This window comes from Phyllobates terribilis, unplaced genomic scaffold (genome assembly GCF_046119375.1).
Source record: "Phyllobates terribilis strain yellow unplaced genomic scaffold, ASM4611937v1 Scaffold_7__3_contigs__length_470593459, whole genome shotgun sequence".
Taxonomy (NCBI): domain Eukaryota; kingdom Metazoa; phylum Chordata; class Amphibia; order Anura; family Dendrobatidae; genus Phyllobates; species Phyllobates terribilis.
In genome coordinates, this window is record NW_027362767.1 from 7,002,189 (window position 1) to 7,022,502 (window position 20,314).

Here is a 20,314-nt window from a genome sequence, read left to right on the forward strand (position 1 = left end):
TTTTCTGCATCTAGCTCTGAAAAAATATTTGGGCTTCTAGCAGTGTGTGGGACTTGGTCTATTAGTCCATCTATACTGACCTCCATCAGGTTGCAAATTAAAAATAATTTTTTTCTGCATCTAGCTCTGAAAAAATATTTGGGCTTCTAGCGGTGTGTGGGACTTGGTCTATTAGTCCATCTATACTGACCTCCATCAGGTTGCAAATTAAAAATAATTTTTTTCTGCATCTAGCTCTGAAAAAATATTTGGGCTTCTAGCAGTGTGTGGGACTTGGTCTATTAGTCCATCTATACTGACCTACATCAGGTTGCAAATTAAAAATAATTTTTTTCTGCATCTAGCTCTGAAAAAATATTTGGGCTTCTAGCGGTGTGTGGGACTTGGTCTATTAGTCCATCTATACTGACCTCCATCAGATTGCAAATTAAAAATAATTTTTTTCTGCATCTAGCTCTGAAAAAATATTTGGGCTTCTAGCAGTGTGTGGGACTTGGTCTATTAGTCCATCTATACTGACCTACATCAGGTTGCAAATTAAAAATAATTTTTTTCTGCATCTAGCTCTGAAAAAATATTTGGGCTTCTAGCAGTGTGTGGGACTTGGTCTATTAGTCCATCTATACTGACCTCCATCAGGTTGCAAATTGAATAAAAAAAATTTCTGCATCTAGCTCTGAAAAAATATTTGGGCTTCTAGCGGTGTGTGGGACTTGGTCTATTAGTCCATCTATACTGACCTCCATCAGGTTGCAAATTAAAAATAATTTTTTTCTGCATCTAGCTCTGAAAAAATATTTGGGCTTCTAGCAGTGTGTGGGACTTGGTCTATTAGTCCATCTATACTGACCTACATCAGGTTGCAAATTAAAAATAATTTTTTTCTGCATCTAGCTCTGAAAAAATATTTGGGCTTCTAGCAGTGTGTGGGACTTGGTCTATTAGTCCATCTATACTGACCTCCATCAGGTTGCAAATTGAATAAAAAAAATTTCTGCATCTAGCTCTGAAAAAATATTTGGGCTTCTAGCGGTGTGTGGGACTTGGTCTATTAGTCCATCTATACTGACCTACATCAGGTTGCAAATTAAAAATAATTTTTTTCTGCATCTAGCTCTGAAAAAATATTTGGGCTTCTAGCAGTGTGTGGGACTTGGTCTATTAGTCCATCTATACTGACCTACATCAGGTTGCAAATTAAAAATAATTTTTTTCTGCATCTAGCTCTGAAAAAATATTTGGGCTTCTAGCTGTGTGTGGGACTTGGTCTATTAGTCCATCTATACTGACCTCCATCAGGTTGCAAATTAAAAATAATTTTTTTCTGCATCTAGCTCTGAAAAAATATTTGGGCTTCTAGCGGTGTGTGGGACTTGGTCTATTAGTCCATCTATACTGACCTCCATCAGGTTGCAAATTAAAAATAATTTTTTTCTGCATCTAGCTCTGAAAAAATATTTGGGCTTCTAGCGGTGTGTGGGACTTGGTCTATTAGTCCATCTATACTGACCTACATCAGTTTGCAAATTAAAAATAATTTTTTTCTGCATCTAGCTCTGAAAAAATATTTGGGCTTCTAGCAGTGTGTGGGACTTGGTCTATTAGTCCATCTATACTGACCTCCATCAGGTTGCAAATTAAAAATAATTTTTTTCTGCATCTAGCTCTGAAAAAATATTTGGGCTTCTAGCAGTGTGTGGGACTTGGTCTATTAGTCCATCTATACTGACCTACATCAGGTTGCAAATTAAAAATAATTTTTTTCTGCATCTAGCTCTGAAAAAATATTTGGGCTTCTAGCAGTGTGTGGGACTTGGTCTATTAGTCCATCTATACTGACCTCCATCAGGTTGCAAATTAAAAATAATTTTTTTCTGCATCTAGCTCTGAAAAAATATTTGGGCTTCTAGCAGTGTGTGGGACTTGGTCTATTAGTCCATCTATACTGACCTCCATCAGGTTGCAAATTGAATAAAAAATTTTCTGCATCTAGCTCTGAAAAAATATTTGGGCTTCTAGCGGTGTGTGGGACTTGGTCTATTGGTCCATCTATACTGACCTACATCAGGTTGCAAATTAAAAATAATTTTTTTCTGCATCTAACCCAGCCAATAGTTTTGGCCTAATACCACAGTTTGGCCACTCAGCTCTGCTCGGTTACCATCCATTGTTTTTTTGTGCAAACAACTCCAGAGTTGTGAATTAGTTAACCACCAAAATGAGTGGAAAAAGGCCTGCTGCTGGTGGAAAGGGGAATAGGCGTGTTGGGAAGGGGAAAAAAGGTTGTGTCCGTGGGGTAGGTGCAGAAGAAAGACCATCTTCCAGCCAAACTAAAATGTCTACTTCTTTTAGCGGACAATGTGATAAGATCCCTTTCTTACGGCCACGCCAATCGCTACAAATTCCAGATGAGGCACAAAAACAGCAGGTGCTTCAACGGATATCAAGTGCTCCTTTAAGTGGTCTCTCCTCCACATCAACTTCAACATCACAAATGCTCCAGTCCTCAAAGGTGTCACCCAAATCGCACTTGCTTCCTCACAGCTCCCAAATCTCCAGCTGCCCGTCTGAGTATGAGGTAGAACAGATGGTTGAGTCTGCAGAGCTGTTTACTCATACTATAGCCTGGGAATCAGAGGTCGACTCCAGCGCTTCTGTGAATCCAGACGAGGAAATGATCTGCACTGATGCCCAGAATCTTTATGAGTCGGATCCAGGACCAGACGCAAAAGGTTCTGACCATAATGTAGACCCTCATTCCCAAACTGTAACTCCTGTTGGTGGAGACAATGAGGAAGACGATGATAAGACTCAAATACCTGATTGGAGCGACAACTTTAGTTTTTTGTCAGGGCAGGAACAGGTTGGCTCTGAGGACGACGGGTGTGATAACGCACAGGGTGATGATGATGAAGTCGGAGATCCCACTTACTGTCAACCCACAGTCAGCCAAGAGATGAGGTCAGCAGAGGAGGTGGAGGAAGATGCTAGTGACGACGAGGTCAGGTTGCGCCTTCCTGGACAGAGACGTAGTACTGGAAGCACGTCAACAACTGCATCCTCAAACACAACTCTGCCTCTCACCACAAGTCGTGGTGGCTCTTCAGGTCGCATGGGTGCTAAGCCTTGCATAGCCTGGGCATTTTTTCAGATCGATAAAGATGACCCAACTCGTGTTATCTGTAACATTTGTCAGCAAAAGCTAAGTAGAGGCCAAAATATACATAGTTTGAGTACTTCATGCATGAACCGGCACATGGACATGAAGCATAAGTTGCAGTGGGAAGCTCAGTGTGCTACAATGCGGTCTAGCCGGCCGGGCCAATCACCGTCTGCCATATCTTGTGCATCCGCGGCCTCTTCATCCTCTGTGACTGGGGGGACAGCAGTCACACCTGTTTTGGGGCGCAGACCTGCCACCTCTTTACCCGCAACAGCCCGCGTGATTGGCAGGTCATCATTTTCTTTGGAGGTGGTAACACCAGCTGGTCTTGAGCGCTGTCCGACATCGATAGCACCACCTTTGGATCAAGGCAACCTAACATGTCCGCCTGCATCTTCCTCACAGACCGGCAGTTTGCCGGGGACACCCTTATCAACCCCGTCTAAGCACAATAGCCAGCCCTCGGTCCCTCAGATGTGGACAAGTAAAAGACCATTTCCTCCTAGCCATGAGAAAGCTAAGAGGTTGAATTTCACCATCTGCAAGCTCTTGGCTACAGAAATGCTGCCTTTCCGCCTGGTGGACACAGAGGATTTTCGAGACCTTATGTCCGTCGCAGTGCCCCAGTACCAGATGCCCAGTCGGCACTACTTCTCAAAGAAAGGTGTGCCTGCGCTCCACCAGCATGTCGCACACAACATCACCGCTTCTTTGAGAAACTCTGTGTGTGACAGGGTGCATTTCACCACAGACACTTGGACGAGTAGGCATGGACAGGGGCGTTACATGTCGCTGACTGGGCACTGGGTAACTATGGTGACAGCAGGACAAGGGGCTGCTGTCCAAGTCTTGCCGTCCCCACGAGTTGTGCGTCAATCCTCTTTATGTCAAAGTTCCTCCACTGCTTCTGCCTCCTCAACCTCCTCTCGGTCTTCCACCTGCACCCAAAGCCTGTCTGGTCATGCCACAAGCTTTCTAACTGCGCAGAAGGGATCCTGCACACCTCCTTACTATGCTGGCAGTAGGGCTCAACGTCATCAGGCGGTTTTTACATTGAAATGTCTGGGAAATGTGAGTCACACAGCTGAGGAGTTGTGGTCAGCTCTGGAGAACCAATTTCATGAATGGTTGTCTCCACTGGACCTGAAACCAGGGAAGGCCGTGTGCGACAATGCTGCAAACCTGGGTGCGGCCCTTCGCCGGGGCAATGTCACACACGTGCCTTGTATGGCTCACGTGTTGAACCTGGTTGTCCAGCAATTTTTAGCCCACTATCCCAGACTAGATGGCCTTCTGCAGAGGGCACGGTCGCTGTGTGCTCACTTCCGCCGTTCGCATCCCGCAGCTCAGCGACTTACATCTCTACAGAAGTCGTTGGGCCTGCCACTTCACCGGCTAAAATGCGATGTGCCTACCCGGTGGAATTCAACTCTGCACATGTTGCAGCGACTGTGGCAGCACCGACAAGCCCTGGTGCAATACGTTCTGACGTATAGCCTGGGCCAACGAGATTCAGAGGTGGGGCAAATCACGCTGGAGGAGTGGTCTCAGATCAGGGACCTATGCACCCTTCTGCACAGTTTTGAAATGGCGACGAAGATGTTTAGTGCTGACGATGCCATTATCAGCATGACTATTCCGGTGATTTACATGCTGGAGCACATGTTAAACAGAATTCGGAGTCAGGTGGTGGCACAAGAGGAGGTGGAGGAAGTAGAGGAGGAGGAGTTGTATGCGGAAGGGCTAACATCTGCAAGGTCCAGACGGTCGGCAGCACCAAGGCGGCAGGCATGTGAGGGTGGGTGAGATGGTTTTACCAGGGTGCATGGTAGCAGCCAAACTAGTGAGGAAGGTGCAGGAGCCCAGGAAGAAGTGGAGGACGAACTGATGGAAGACTCATCAGATGAGGGAGACCTTGATCACATTTCTGTTGTGCGAGGTTGGGGGGAGAGGACAGAGGAAGGAAGCATGATTGTTACCTTGCCACCAACACAACAGGGACTTGGTGCTCCTGGATGCGCAACACACATGAGTGCCTTCTTGCTGCACTACCTGCAACATGACCCTCGAATTGTGAGAATTAGAAATAATCCTGACTACTGGGTTGCCACACTGTTAGATCCCCGGTACAAAAGTAAATTTGCAGAAATTATTCCTGCCATAGAAAGGGATGCACGCATGCAGGAGTATCAGCAGAGACTGTTGCAGAATCTTACATGTGCTTTTCCACAAAATACCAGTGGTGCACGTAGTGAATCTCACAGTTCCAACTTGCCAACCGTGGGACCGTCAAGTGTTCAGCACTCAAACCGTAACAGAACCACAGTATCTGCTGGTAACATCAATTTTGCGGAATCATTTCACCACTTTTTTAGCCCATCCTTTGCAAGGCCACAGGAGACAAGAAGTCTGACACATAGTCAACGCCTAGAGACGATGGTACAGGAGTATCTCCAAGTAAACATTGAAGCCACGACTGTGTCACTGGACCCTTGCTCTTTTTGGGCTTCCAATCTGGATAAATGGCCGGAGCTAGCCACTTACGCCTTGGAGATCTTGTCATGCCCCGCAGCCAGCGTTCTGTCTGAACGTGTGTTCAGCGCTGCTGGTGGTGTGCTGACAGATAAGCGCACGCGGCTCTCCACTGATAATGTAGACAGACTCACGTTCATAAAGATGAACAAATCATGGATCCGAAACGACTTTTCTACCCCTGTGTCATCCTGGGGAGAGTAAAAGCTTGATGATTGGTTAAAATCACCCTACCAACCGTTTTAAGCTTTCAAATTACTAATCATGTTTATCTGTATCTTGACTGGAAAATAATTTGGGCTTTGTAGCAGTGTGCAGCACTGATCCTATTAGGCCATCTATAATAAGCTTCACCAGATTTAAAATTAAAAATAATTTTTAGCTGCATCTAGCCCGGAAAATAATTTTGGGGCTCCGGGATGCGCAAGGCACATAAGTGCCTTCTTGCTGCACTACCTGCAGCATGACCCTCATATTGTCAGAATTCGAAGTAATCATGACTACTGGGTTGCCACACTCTTAGATCCCCCAAACTTTTCGATCAACCTTTTCATTTTAATAAAGACCAAAAAATGGTCATTTTTGAAATTATAAGCATTAGCAGGTTGTTAGAAACTGAAATCAAACAGTTTTCAACTCAAAACTTTATTCTAGGTGATGTTACATTTTCACATAGGACCCCTTGTTCGAAAGGAGCTTCTGAACTCTCTCGTCCATTGAATTTGTCAGGTTTTGGATGGTTTCTGCTTCAATTGTTTTGCATGAGGACAGAATACCCTCCCAGAGCTGTTGCTTAGATGTGAACTGCCTCCCGCCATCATAGACACTCCTTTTAATGATGCTCCAAAGGTTCTGAATGGGGTAGAGGTCAGGGGAGCATGGGGGTCACACCATAAGTTTGTCCCCTTTTATGCCCATATCAGCCAGAGATGCAGATGTGTTATGTGCAGCATGAGACGGGGCATTATCATGCAGAAAAATGATCTTGCTGTGAAATACACGGTTCTTCTTCTTGAACCATGGCAGGAAGTGCTGTTTGAGAAAATCCACATACATTATGGAGTTCATCTTTAGCGCCTTCAGGGATCCTAAAGGGGCCGACAATCTCTCTCCCCATGATTCCAGCCCAAAACATTACTCCACCTCCTCCTTGTTGGCGCTGTAGCCGTGTTTGCGTGGGGTGTCCATCAACCAGCCATCCTCCACTCCATTCATCTGGACCATCGAGCGCTGCACGGCACTCATCCGTGAACAAAACAGTTTTGAAATCAGTCTTCATGTAATGTTTGGCCCACTGGAGCCGTTTCTGCTTGTGTGAAGTGGATAGAGGAGGTCGACAGGATGGCGTACGCACAGCTGCAAACCTCTGAAGGACCCTGCATCTTGTTGTTCGGGGGACGTTGGAGGCACAAGCAGCTTCAAAAACTTGTCTGCTGCTATGACAAGGCTTTTTTGCCGCTGCTCTTTCAACCTGACGTAATTGCCTGTAGGAAAGAGTCCTCAATTTGCCCTTATCAGCACGCACACGTGTGTACTGTGAATCAGCTACATACTTCTTGATTGCCAAGACACTTCATCCTGATCATCGCACAATGTTGATTGTAGTCATGCCTTGACCTAAACACTCCACAATTTGTTGCTTCTCAGCAGCCGACACATCATTTTTCTTTCCCATTTTGGCAGAAAATGTAGGCTGCTTAATAATGTGAGAGAGCCTTCTTAAGTAGTCTTGCCTTTCATTGGACACACCTGCCAAACTAATTAGCACAGGTGTCTGCAATTGCTTACAGTGATATAAAGAGCCCTGACACACATCACCATCAATGAGTTTAACTGACAAACAAACAAATTCTTCCCTTATCACTCCTAAACACTTTTTGCATAATAATTTGGAACACAGTGTACATGTGCTTTTCCACAAAACACCAGTGGTTCACGTAGTGAATCTTACTGTTCTAACTTGCCAACCGTGGTCTGTATGGAGTTGTTCAATAAAGGGCCCAAAATTAAGATAACATAGATGGGAGAGGTCTCTATGAATAGGAATTCCTAAGTATTTGATACCCTGTGAGGGCCAGGCAAAGGGAAAGTTGGACTGGATGGAATCCTATATGGATTTAGGGAGGGAGACATCGAGGGCCTCAGACTTCGCTGCATTGATTTTAAAATTTTACCATGTAACAAAGTGATCTATTTCAGCCATAACAGCAGGGATGGATATATGTGATTGAGTGATATATACTAGGACATCATCAGCAAATAGAGAGCACTTGTACTCGGTGCCTCCCACCTCAATCCACCTAATATTGGGGTTATGGCGAATTGATGAGAGCAGGTGCTCCGTCACTAGGATGTATAAGAGAGGGGACAGAGGACATCCCTGCCTTGTCCCATTGGTGATTGTGAAAGGTGATGAAAATGTTCTGACGCGCCCCCTGGGCCTTGGGACACCCGGAGCCGGACCCTTTTTGGTGGATGCTGGTGGTTGTAGTCTTCGTGGCGGCGACCCAGTTCCGTGGCTCAGGGCGGTCAAACCAGTGGCGGAACTATTTATGTGGTTTTGATGTTTAAATGTCCGACTACGCCACCCGTAGATTGCGGTCAGAGTGAACCGCCGCTACAGGGCAGACCACTGAGGCTGGTGTTGTGGGTGCAGCAGAGCGTAGCATAACTCCCCACGGGAGGAGTATAGCCTCAGGGCAGTGTATGCGGAGGATGGGGGTGATGGTGCAGGGCAGCAGCAGTAACGACACGGAGTCAGTGATGCAGTTCAGGGCCTTTACTCACAGTTCTTATTATCCAGACCACGTCTGCAGGTAACGGCTGCCCACGTCGTACTGTGCTCACCAGGTGAGGGGCTCAGACAACTCCCAGATAACTTTGGAGCACTTCACAGGACCCCCTTTGTGTGTCCTTTGTCTGGCCTTTCTTACCAACACTTCTGTCCGGCTGCCTCGGGCCTCCTCTTGGTAAACTTGGCGCCAGTTTCCCTGACCCTATGTGGTGCCTTCCTAGCGGGTGTAGCGAGGGGCTGCGCCACATAAAATGTCAGAGCCTCCGGTTTCTAGCTGAGGGTCGTTTCCTGCCTCCACTAGTTCGGGGACCGGTCTCCCCCTTTGGCCTGACCCCTCCACGCAGGTGGATTCGGGCGTGCGGTGGCGACTCGCCCGTCCGCACCCCTGGGATCCCTTCATTCCTCGTTCCTGGAGCCTTCTCCACTCCTCTTCCTTCCTTCTCCCTCTTCCAGGCCTGGGCCTCTGTTACTAGGCCCGCCTCCGGAGCAGAGCTCATGCAGAGCCCCTGCTCCCTGCCACTTCTGCTCAGACTTCTCTGCACTGAACTAAGATGGTGCCCACCTTTTATACTCCCTTCTCAATGCACCCAGGAACTGCTTCCTCCCTGCTCCTGCACTACAGGGTTCCCCTTCCTCAGTGTTCCCTCCCCCCACTCCAGCCAGGGACAGGGACTGTCGTGCCCATCTCAGGGGCATATTGGTCGCCCTGCCCCACGGCAATGTGGTGTAATGCATGCAGGTGTCGGGTCCTGATCCACACTCCATCCTTACCTGAGAGTGAGATATCACACCTCTGGGTGAGGTGCAATACGTCTTTAGCAACCGAGCCCTCAGGGTGCTACAGTTCCATTGATCTTCAGCCTAGGTGACGTATTGCGATACAGGGCCGTGATTTTGGCTATAAAAGGGTCCCCTAGACCCCTACCCCAAGCTTTTTAAGAGAATCATATATGGCGTGCCAGGAGACTCTATGGAATGCTTTCTCAGCATCCAACGAGAGTATCTAATTACAAATTTTTAACTGCATCTAGCCCAGGAAATACTTTGTGCCTAGTAGCAGTGTCTGCTAGTAAACGGATTATCCCGGCTGTTAAGCAAGCTACACCACCTGTAGTTTAGACACTTAATTTTTTCAAAGGAAATGCTTCGGGACCATGGGATACTTAGTGAAGAGCATCAGGAGGCACCCCAAGGCATAGGGGCTGGGACTGGCAGTAGGATGCCTTGCGGTGGACAGCCGAGCTCGATCCTTATAAAAGCTTTTTAACTGCAGCAGCTTTAGTGGACGCTACTGGAGCTGGAATTACCGCGGCTGCTGGCATGAGACTTGCCCTCCAATAGATCCTTGTAAATGGATTTAAAGTGTATTCATTCAAATTAGAGGGACAATTTAAATTAAAAAGCTTAGAGCTGCCTCCACCACAGGGGGGCTCGCTCGACCCACCAGCGGACAGGCACCAGTATTGGGAGAGGGGGGCTGGCCGTCAGGGTTCACCGCGGCTCTGGCACAAACCCGGCGACACGGAGGTGGCACGGGCAGGAGCGGACTGGCCGTGTCGGCTTCTCACTTTTTGGATTTTAGAAGGGCATGACATGCCTATATCTGTGTCTCCCCCTCCTTTTACTCCTCCACCTCTTTTATTTTCGCATGACTATATGTACTTGTCACTTTTCCATGTGTTAGTTGTGTCTTCTGAGCAGTTTGTCAGCTTTTGGACACCTTTGAAGGTGTTTTCTATGTGTTTCTATGTGTTTTTGTTTGCCTGCCATTGGTTTTAACGGTGTTCGAAGGTGTTCGACGAACAGTTCGACGAACAGTTCGGCGAACACACGGGTGTTCGACGAACCGAACCGAACTCGAACACTACGGGGGTGGCTCAACACTACTCCTAATTAGTGGTGTTTGCTGTTTATAGTTTTTGGAAGTGGTCCTTTTTTGGGCTTTATTGTTTCCAAGTTTCTGGAGTGTTGGCACATCTAGCCTTCTATACCATGGACCTTTCTGCCAGGGAGACAGCCTGGAGTAATCGGGCACTGGGGGTTTTTGAGTCAGGCATGAGACAAGGAACTGAGGGAGTCTCTGATGATTCAGGTTTTCAGTTATTAACCAGAGATCTAACTAATTTACATAAATCTCTAACAAAAGTTTGGTGGAACGTGAGAAGTCTAGAAGAGTACAAGAGATTAGGGTTTGTACCCCGGGGTCTCCGGGTACAGATTTTCCCTGCTTGGGAGACTGACGATGCCTTCCAAAAAATCTGGGAACAGGGTCTCTTGAAATGTTCCACTATCTTAATAGATATGTTAATAGAGCATGATCAAGTGTTACTCACTAAACTTAAAGAGGATATCAGGGGGCGAGAAAATAAGTTGAAGGATTTTGATAATGACACCCTAGTAGCTCCCTTCAAGGAACGCCTTAAGGCATCCATTGACCAATTTGAAAAAGACATCATAAATGGGAAGAAACACAAGTTCCATAGGGACAAAACGGACTTTGACAATGGTAGAATGTTCAAGTGGGGTCATAGAGGCAACAGACGGCGTGGCACAGCGGAGATCAGACCTCAGGAGGACTTGAATACACTGTGTGAATCCTCTTCGAGTGATTTTTTATCTTCAGGCCCAAGCGACACAGAAGGGGTCGTCGGAAAACAAGAAAACGCACCTGTGACCAAAGGAAAGAGGAACAGGGGGTACAGAGTTTGGTCCCCGTCATACAAACGGGAGACCCGCAACAGAAGACGGTAAACTTGGACACAATGGGTTCTCATGACAATGAGGAAGGTAATTTGCAAATTATTAATTTGTCCACCTATACTCTCTCTGAAACTGAAAAGTCTGTTCTAACAAAAGGTTTGTCTTTCTCCCCTATGAATACCTTGAATAAATTCGAACTGGTCAAGGATGTATATCTGTTTTGTCGGCAACTGACCTTTAAACTCTTGTATCACCAGCCCTCACTAATTGATGCCCTACCAACTGAGGAAAGACAGACCTTTCAGGATCTCCTGGATTTATTGCAAGAAAATGAAGAACCTCGGTTACGTAAGAGATTTACAGGTAGACTTCCCTCACAGGCTACACCATCCTTTTCAATGTTTCCCGTGGTTCAAATTTTCTTCGATAATATGTGTAGGGATATTCGATCTTTAAAAAGTGCTCCACATAGAGATAATAATCTAAGTAAAGTAGAGAGACGGGCACTCACTAAACTGACATCTAATCAGGAGTTTTTGATACGGGAAGCAGACAAGGGTGGGAACATAGTGTTATGGCCCAATGCATTATACATCAAGGAAGTCAACCGACAGCTATCTAATACCACGTGCTATCACTTGTTACCATCAGACCCAACTCTGTTCTTCAAGGACAAATTGGATACTTTGATAGGGAGAGCTGGGTACAACAATATCCTAAATAAAAAGGAAATGGAATTTCTAACTACTCTTCATCCGGTAGTACCAACTCTTTATCTGCTTCCCAAAGTACATAAATCCCTGAGTGAGCCACCTGGTAGACCCATCGTTTCGGGCATTGGGGGTCTCTTTGAACGCCCCTGCATTTACTTAGACTTCTTCCTGCAACCATTAGCCCTGTCATTAAAGTCCTATGTCAGGGACTCCTCTCATCTCATCCAACATTTGAATGGATTGGTAGTCCCTGATAACACCATCTTGGTCTCATTGGACGTGGAGTCACTTTATACTAGCATTGCACATGATCTAGGTATTAGGACGGTCACTTATTTTCTGAATCATCGGTCCACAGGAGATCGTAAACATGATTCGTTCATTTTAGATCTATTGCACTTCATCCTAGACAAAAACTATTTTGTGTTCGATAGGAAATTCTATCGACAGGTGGCTGGCACCGCTATGGGTGCGAGATGTGCACCTTCTTATGCAAACCTATATCTGGGATGGTGGGAGGAAACGATAGTGTACGAAAATGCGATCTTTAAGGACAAGGTTCTCACCTGGCGAAGATACATTGATGATGTATTTTTTCTGTGGTCGGGTACCTTTGAGGAATGTGAAGCCTTTATTAATGAGCTGAATCACAATGTGCTCAACATTAGACTCACACAATATGCTTCCAATGTGGAGATAAATTACCTGGACCTTAAGTTAACCAAAATGGGTAACCAAATCTCTACTACTCTTTTTGGAAAAACTACTGCCACCAACAATCTGCTGCATTACACGAGTTTTCATCCGCTGCATCTGCGGAATGGGATCCCGAAAGGGCAGTTTCTCCGGGCCCGAAGAAATTGTACTACAATGGTGGAGTTCCAGGAACAATCCAGGGATCTCACATGGCGCTTTCGAAGGCGAGGTTACCCACGGCATATCATTTCTGGTGCATTCCAGGATGCAAGAGGTAGGAACCGTGATGATTTATTACGGACACGAGGGGCTAGATCGGCTAGGCCTCTGAGCCTCATCACCACCTTCAATAATCAGTGGTCAGAGGTACGTGATTTGCTTATGAAGAATTGGGGGATTCTCCTCAGTGAGCCTAAGCTTTCTAAGCATATCTCCATGACCCCGAAGTTGGTGGCTTGTAGAGCCAGGAACCTAAAGGATAGGCTTTGTCAGAGCCACTACACACGTCCTTCCACTAGATTGAATGGAGGTGGCAAAATCCTCGGCACCTATCCTTGTGGAGGGTGTAATATTTGCCAGTTCATAGTGGCACAAGATGTGCTAACACTTTCCATCTTCCCTTACCAGATTCGCTCAAAGGCTTACTTCAATTGCCGGACACGAAATGTAGTTTACGCTTTAATTTGTGACTGCCCAAAGATTTATGTCGGACAGACATCACAAGAACTCAGAAAAAGGATTCAACAACATATGTCCAACATCTCTACGGCCAGGAGGGATCGTGACAAGGACAAAACAATAACATCGGTGGCGGCACACTTTCTGGATGTCCATAATGGCCACCGATCTGGACTACAAGTTTTTGGCCTGGAACAGATAAAAACTAATATAAGGGGAGGTGATCGCACCAATGCCCTTCTGAGATGTGAGTCCAAATGGATCTTTAATCTCCAGAGTCTGGCACCCGCAGGCCTTAACAGTGAATTATTATTTACAGGTTTCTATAAACAGTCATGAGGTGTTTTTGGCTTCATTTGCTTTCTTTTTTTTTTTTCTCTTCCCCTTAGATCTCATTCGACGAGTGGTGAGCATTGGTATCCACTCTTTCGAAAAAATCTATACTTACTTGAGGTGATCCTGATTTGAAGTGGCCTTGGACTAAATCTCAGCAGCATGCTATTTGGGATATATTTCCAAGTTATTGAACAATGCCCTTGGGTTTAACAGCAGCAGCAAGATTTTTCGGTGGCCATATTTTGGCATTTACCATATCACACCCCTATCTTTGACCACCGGGTAGAAGCACACTGAATAAGTGATTTATCCATCATTCGTTCAATGGGGAAAAGGGCCACAAGTATTGAGTGGAAGACGGAGAAATACCTGTCTTTCCCCTTTCATCATTTTGTTTATTTGCCGGTGGATTGGAACATTGTTGCATTTTTGTCGAATGGCTCACCATGGCTCTGACAGCATTGGCTTCCTCTGAGCAATTGACTGTTTTCTATTAAATGGGACTACTAGGATGTACTTGTGGTCCCTCCAGGATAACAACATTGTGGTGCTTTCTATATGGCCCTGTATCTCTATTATGCACGTATCTGTGGTGGTCAATAGGGGTATTCATCCCATGAGAATAGCAGACAAAAAGATAAAAGGGAAGGGAAAAGGAGAGAAAAAGGAAGATAAAAAATGATATATAAGTAGATCCCTTATTCTATAGTGTCAAATATTTATGGAATTAGTCTTGGATTGATTCTCACTCCCTCTATGTGGTATTCTCAATTGGTGTCCTGTATTTATCCGTGGACATGGTACCTCAGAGTAATTGAATGACATTTAAATAATGGGATCTCTATGATGACCTCATGGCCCTCATAGGACAGCAATGGTGCGATGCGCCATATATGGCCTCACTTTCTGTGTATCCGGAGGGCTGTTTTTGCCTTTACACCAATGATGTATCTATCTGTGGTGGTTAATGGTGGCAACAAACCCATCCACCAATTGTATGTAATTGAGCTCTTTCTCTCTGTTGATTGTATAACATCAGTGCAATAAATTCTGCTTGCAACCTCTCTTGCCATATGTGGTATACGACACGGACATTTAGTTTCGCATACAATTTATTATAACCATTTGGGCATTATTTGCTACTTACTGGTGACATTCACGTACCTCTATGGTTCCTGCTGGTCCCATATTATACGGGTGCTCGCCACGTGCCCTGTGAATATCGTGCCCATGTAAAGAATTGCCATTCCTATATATATGTTTCCTTCACAGTGTCCTTATATTGTGATGAGTGTCTAGTCCAACTATTATGCCATTTTTTGGCAGATTGTAGTTGTTATTACATTGACCACTCTGTGATAGATAAGGACATAAGGGGACGGACGGTTATACTTAAGATCTTTATTTGTGTTATGATTGTGTGTGGCTTATGACACTCACACGCGGGCATGGGTCACTATGGGAACGTTTGACATCTTTCTTGTTTAGGGCACATGATATGATGATGTGCTGTGTGTAGAGGGGAGGGCTTTGGTCTTCATCACATGCACTTCCGCTTCTCTTGTGTCTGCTGACACGCAGCGGTTCATCTGCTATCTGCGCATGCGCTGGTGATTCGGGTATGGGACGCCATAGCAACACAGGACGCCGGTAACTCTATAGTCACGTGCTTCCGGCTTTGCAGTGTGGACTTCCGCTTCACGATGAATGGAGCCCCGGTGTCTACAGGCACGCAGCTGTCTCCTGGTAAATCTTACAATTATACAATTAAGTGGCTATTATATAAACTGACACGAAGGACTATACCTCATATGCCCCTGATGAAGCCACCTTGAGTGGCGACACGCGTTGGGCACGGGAGCTTCAGCTATACCTTCCCATGTACAGGCTGTATCCTTATAGCACTTATCTACCCTAGGTCTCAATGTAGATTTGGTTGTCCTACAAGCTTCAGGGGCAGATCTAGCCACTGATATTGTCTATATGTTTGCATTTGTGGGGTAAAAGGTGGGGCATGGGCAATATACACATTTTTTTATATTTATTGTTATTGCTTTGGTGCCCCATATATGATGATTCTCATCTCTAGCTACCGATAGGTCTCTGAGGTTATGTATACACATTTATATATTCTCACCTAATCATTTTTGTGTTCTGTATGCCTCATGAGATTTTCTATTTGGGTATGTGCAATATAGAGTTTGGGGAATATTGACCATCACAGATACCCCGTTTCGGCCTGTACAATTGTTATCCTATTTCTTACTTACTTACGTGCAGTACTATGTATTATATTCCACCAAAATATAGGAAGGTACTCTGCTATAGCTGGCTCCCCCAGTAGTGGCTTTTGTCCACTATTTTTTATGGTGTTTTAATTGTTGGTCGGTATATTCTTCTGTATATGTGTGTCAGGATTTATATGTTTTGAATAAATTGATGTATATTTATGGTAAATTATTCATTGTTGATTATTTGGGTGATCACCGCTAGTAAGCATATCTCCTTTTTTCTTTGATTGCCATGTGTACTATGTTTTGATATGCTAGGGGTAGATCCCGAACAATAGATGGTGCCCTCCTAATTAGTAGTGTTTGTGGCTTGGTCGGTATGGAGAGGTGGTGGAGATGCCAAAGAAAAACCGCGACGAGTTTGGTATCTGGTCAGGGGCCTGGATGTTTATGGTAAAACTTAAGCGTTCAGGTGGTACGGTTGCCCACATTCCATCGTCTGCCTTCCTGGGTAGGGATCGTATCCTGGTCTTCTACCAGGGGCAACCGAAGCTCTGTCACAGGTGCGGCGACCCCACACACTTCAGTGCAAACTGCACCGTGCAGAAATGCGCGTTGTGTGGGGGTGTCGGCCATCTTGCCGCCTCTTGTGTGGAGATTAGGTGCCACCTGTGTGGTGAGTTAGGCCACCCATTCAGCCGTTGTCCTCGCTCCTTCGCTAATGCAGTCGAGACCCCGGTGGGAGTAAGCCGTGAGGTCGATTCTGCTGGGGAGGAGACTAGCAGGGGTGGGGGAGCTGAGGGGCCAGGGAACAAAAGCAATAAAAAGACGCCTGCCCAGCTGAGGCGTCTAGACAAGCGCAGACAGGAGAGGGAGCGGGGCGAGCCCCAGACTACCGGGGCAGCCCCTGTCCTGGATGCCAGTGTTGCTGCTGAGGCCCCGAGGGATGATGAGTTGGATGAGGAGGTCAGGAGGATCCACAGGGAGGAAACCGCCTCTGCCTCAGAATCCTCCCATTATGAAAGTATGGATGAGGATAATAAGCGGTGGCTAGAGAACAAGCGTAAGCTCGGCACCAAAAAGAAGAGAAAGAAGGGAGATAAAACATCTTCTCCCGCTCTGACCAAGGTACCTAAGGAAGGTAAAACCGACTCCCCTCTAGTTGGTCTTTCTAACCGGTTCCAAGCCCTTGATAACATCTCTTCCTCTGAGGAGGAGGCTGAGGGTGAGGTTCCGGCTTCAGCGGAGCTTACAGGGGGTGCCGAGTCTCCTTCTCCTGGGGATGCAGGGTCCTTGGGGGGAGGGACTGGCCCAGAGTCCGGAGACGAGGACGAGAAAAGAAGGAAAAATGTGGGAATGGACACCTCTGTGTCATTAAAGAGGGGGAAGGATTCCTCCTCTGAGGCAGAGGGTAAGGGGAGTGGGAAGAAGAAAGCCATCTAACTCAATCACCAGTGATGGCGGTACCCACTCCGTTGACGCTGGCTTCCATTAATGTCGCCAGCATTAAGTCAAACATGGCTAGATTTGCGGCCTTTGATTTTCTCATCCGGGTTGAAGCTGACATTTTCTTTTTGCAAGAGACCAGGCTGCCAAATATGGCAGAGGTGTTTATAGCTAAGAGGGAGTGGAGACTCGGGCCCTCCTATTGGTCTCTTGCGGCCGAGCCGTATAGCGGAGTGGCGGTCCTTTTTACCGCACCAGTAGAATGCCGACGGGTTATTGAGTTAGAAATGGGGAGGTGCCTGATATTAGATGTCCTCATGAAGGGACAGGAGCTTCGGCTCATTAACATTTATGGTCCCCAATCTAAGTGGGACCGGAAGGGTCTATTTACGAGGATCAAGCCCTACCTTTTTACGAGTCGGCAGGTCGTCTTTGGAGGGGACTTCAACACTGTCACGAGGCCCCGGGATAGAGGAGGTTCCAGAGACAAGCTGACTTATGATAGCGTCGCCCTTAATAGTATAGCTAGTGAGGCTCGCCTGGTGGATGTCCACATCCGGCAAACCCCAGGCCACGAGGGGTTCACCTATCATAGAGGTAACTGTAGGTCCAGGATAGACAGGTTTTATTTAAAGGAGGAAGCCGTTTCTTCAGCAGTATCTGTTGTTGAGGTGGAGTTCTCCGATCACTGTATGATTTTGTTTTCCCTGAATGTTACAGAGAGCCCCCGGATGGGAAGAGGCTTTTGGAGGCTCTAATCGTCTCTCTTGGAAGAAGCGGAGATAAGACAGTCCTTTGAGGATTTTCTTCAGAGCCAGGTACCCTTACTGGATCTTTGTAGTAGTAAGTCAGAGTGGTGGGAGATGTTCAAGAAAAGGGTGGCGAGATTCTTCCGCCAGCTCTCGAGCCTCAGGAGCCTGGACAGGTATCGCCTGTATCAGGGCCTGAGGAGGAAACTCGAGCATCTTGTCTCAACTGGAGGTAGCCGCGAGGAGATCTCCAGAGTGAAATCTTTGCTAATGAGGTGTCAGTATGATAGACATGCATCTTTGGTTTTTGAGAGGGATTACGGGAAGTACCGCTCGCCCGACCCTTACAGAAACTGCAAGATGTCAGTGAATAGTAAAGTTGTTACAGGACTGGAGAACACTGCGGGGTCCCTGAAAAGATCCAGATCGGGGATCCTGGAGGTCGTCAGATCCTTCTACTCGCACCTCTTGGGGAAGAGGGATCTGGATTGGGATGAGATGTCGGCTTTTCTGGCTGAAGCCGTCCCCGAACCAGGGGTAGACCCCTCTCTTGGTGTTTTGACAGAGATGATCAGGGAAGAGGAAGTTAAGTTGGCGATTGAAGGGCTTGCCCTGAAGAAATCTCCCGGTCCGGATGGCTTAACATCTGAATTCTATAAGACCTTTAAGGACGCCTTGGTTCCCCTCTTGACTGAGGTATTCAATGAGTGTCTTTCCTCGGGCACTCTGCCAAAGTCAATGAGGAGGTCTGCCCTGATCATCTTGTCAAAGGGTAAGGACCCATCTTGCATTGAGAATTGGCGTCCCATAGCGCTTCTCAATGCAGACAGGAAGGTTTTGGCAAAGGTGCTGTTTAATCGGCTGGTGAAATTTGCACCCCAGCTCCTTTCGGGGGCCCAGCATTGCTCTGTTCCGGGCCGCAGTACAATTAGTGCTATACTCTGTGTCCGAGAGGCGGTGGAGCAGGGTAGGGCTGGCCACTGGAAGGGGTACATGCTGTCATTGGACCAGGCAAAAGCGTTTGATCGGGTTAATCATGAGTACCTCTGGTCTGTCCTTCTGAGGTATGGCCTGCCGGGGGGGTTCGTTGATTGGCTTAAGACCTTGTACGCTGGGGCAGAGAGTTTACCGCTTGTGAACGGTTGGATTGGCAGCTCTTTTGAGGTTGGGTGTGGTGTTCGCCGGGGTTGTCCCTTGAGCCCGCTACTGTACGCGTTTTCGATTGACCCACTTCTTAGGAGGGTGGAGCGTGGTCCGTTAGCTGGGATCGGGATGGACCGGGCAGCACCGGAAGCCACTCTGAGAGTGGTGGCGTATGCCGATGACGTCATCGTTTTTGTTTCCTCTGATGGGGAGGCAGAATGGCTGATGTCAGAGGTAAATCGCTACTCGGAGGCATCCGGGTCTAAGATCAACCGGGATAAGTGTGAGAGTCTCTGGCTGGGAGGAGGAGATCCTGGTTTTGATCTCCCGGACACCCTTCCAGAACCCAAAGTCTCTGCAAAAGTTCTTGGCATCGAATTTGGCCAGGGGGATTACCCCAAACAAAATTGGGACAGCAGGCTAGAGATCGCCACTCAGAAGGTGAACCAATGGAAGGGTTGGTCTTTGACCCTAAGGGAAAGGGTAAACCTGATCAAAACTTACCTGCTCCCTTTGCTGATCTATCTGGACAGTGTGTGCATCTTGCCAGAGCCTCTCTGGACTCGGGTCTACAGTTTGTTCTTTCAACTGTTATGGGGGAATAGACTGAACCTGGTCAAGAGGGAGGTTACTTACCGTACGAGGAGACTAGGAGGGTTGGGTATGGTCAACCCTGTGGTATTCCTTGTGAATACCTTCATTAAGATCAATATTGCAAACCTCTGGAAAGAGAGGGCTCCTCCATGGGTATTCTCCTGTAAGGGATGGTTTCAGCCTTTCTTCCAGGAATGGGAGACAGGAGAGCAAGTGAAGGATCTCCGCACACCGCATGGACATCTCCCGGCTTACGCTACCGTGGTTCTGAAGGTAATTCGCCGGTGGGGTCTGGGAATGTGGGAGGTCAGGACTCTGCCAAGGAAGCTCCTTGACAAAAGGGTTCTGTTGACCCATTTTCAGAGGCCTCTGGCGCTCAGGGATTGCCCAAGTCGGGATCTTGGGGTGGGTCTGCATCTTTTGAATTCTATCAGGATCCCCTCGAAGGTTTGGGACTTGGCTTGGCGCTGCTTCCATGGGAAACTGTGTGTGAGGGACAATCTGAAGTGTAGGAGCTCTGAGGACAGGAACTGTCCTCG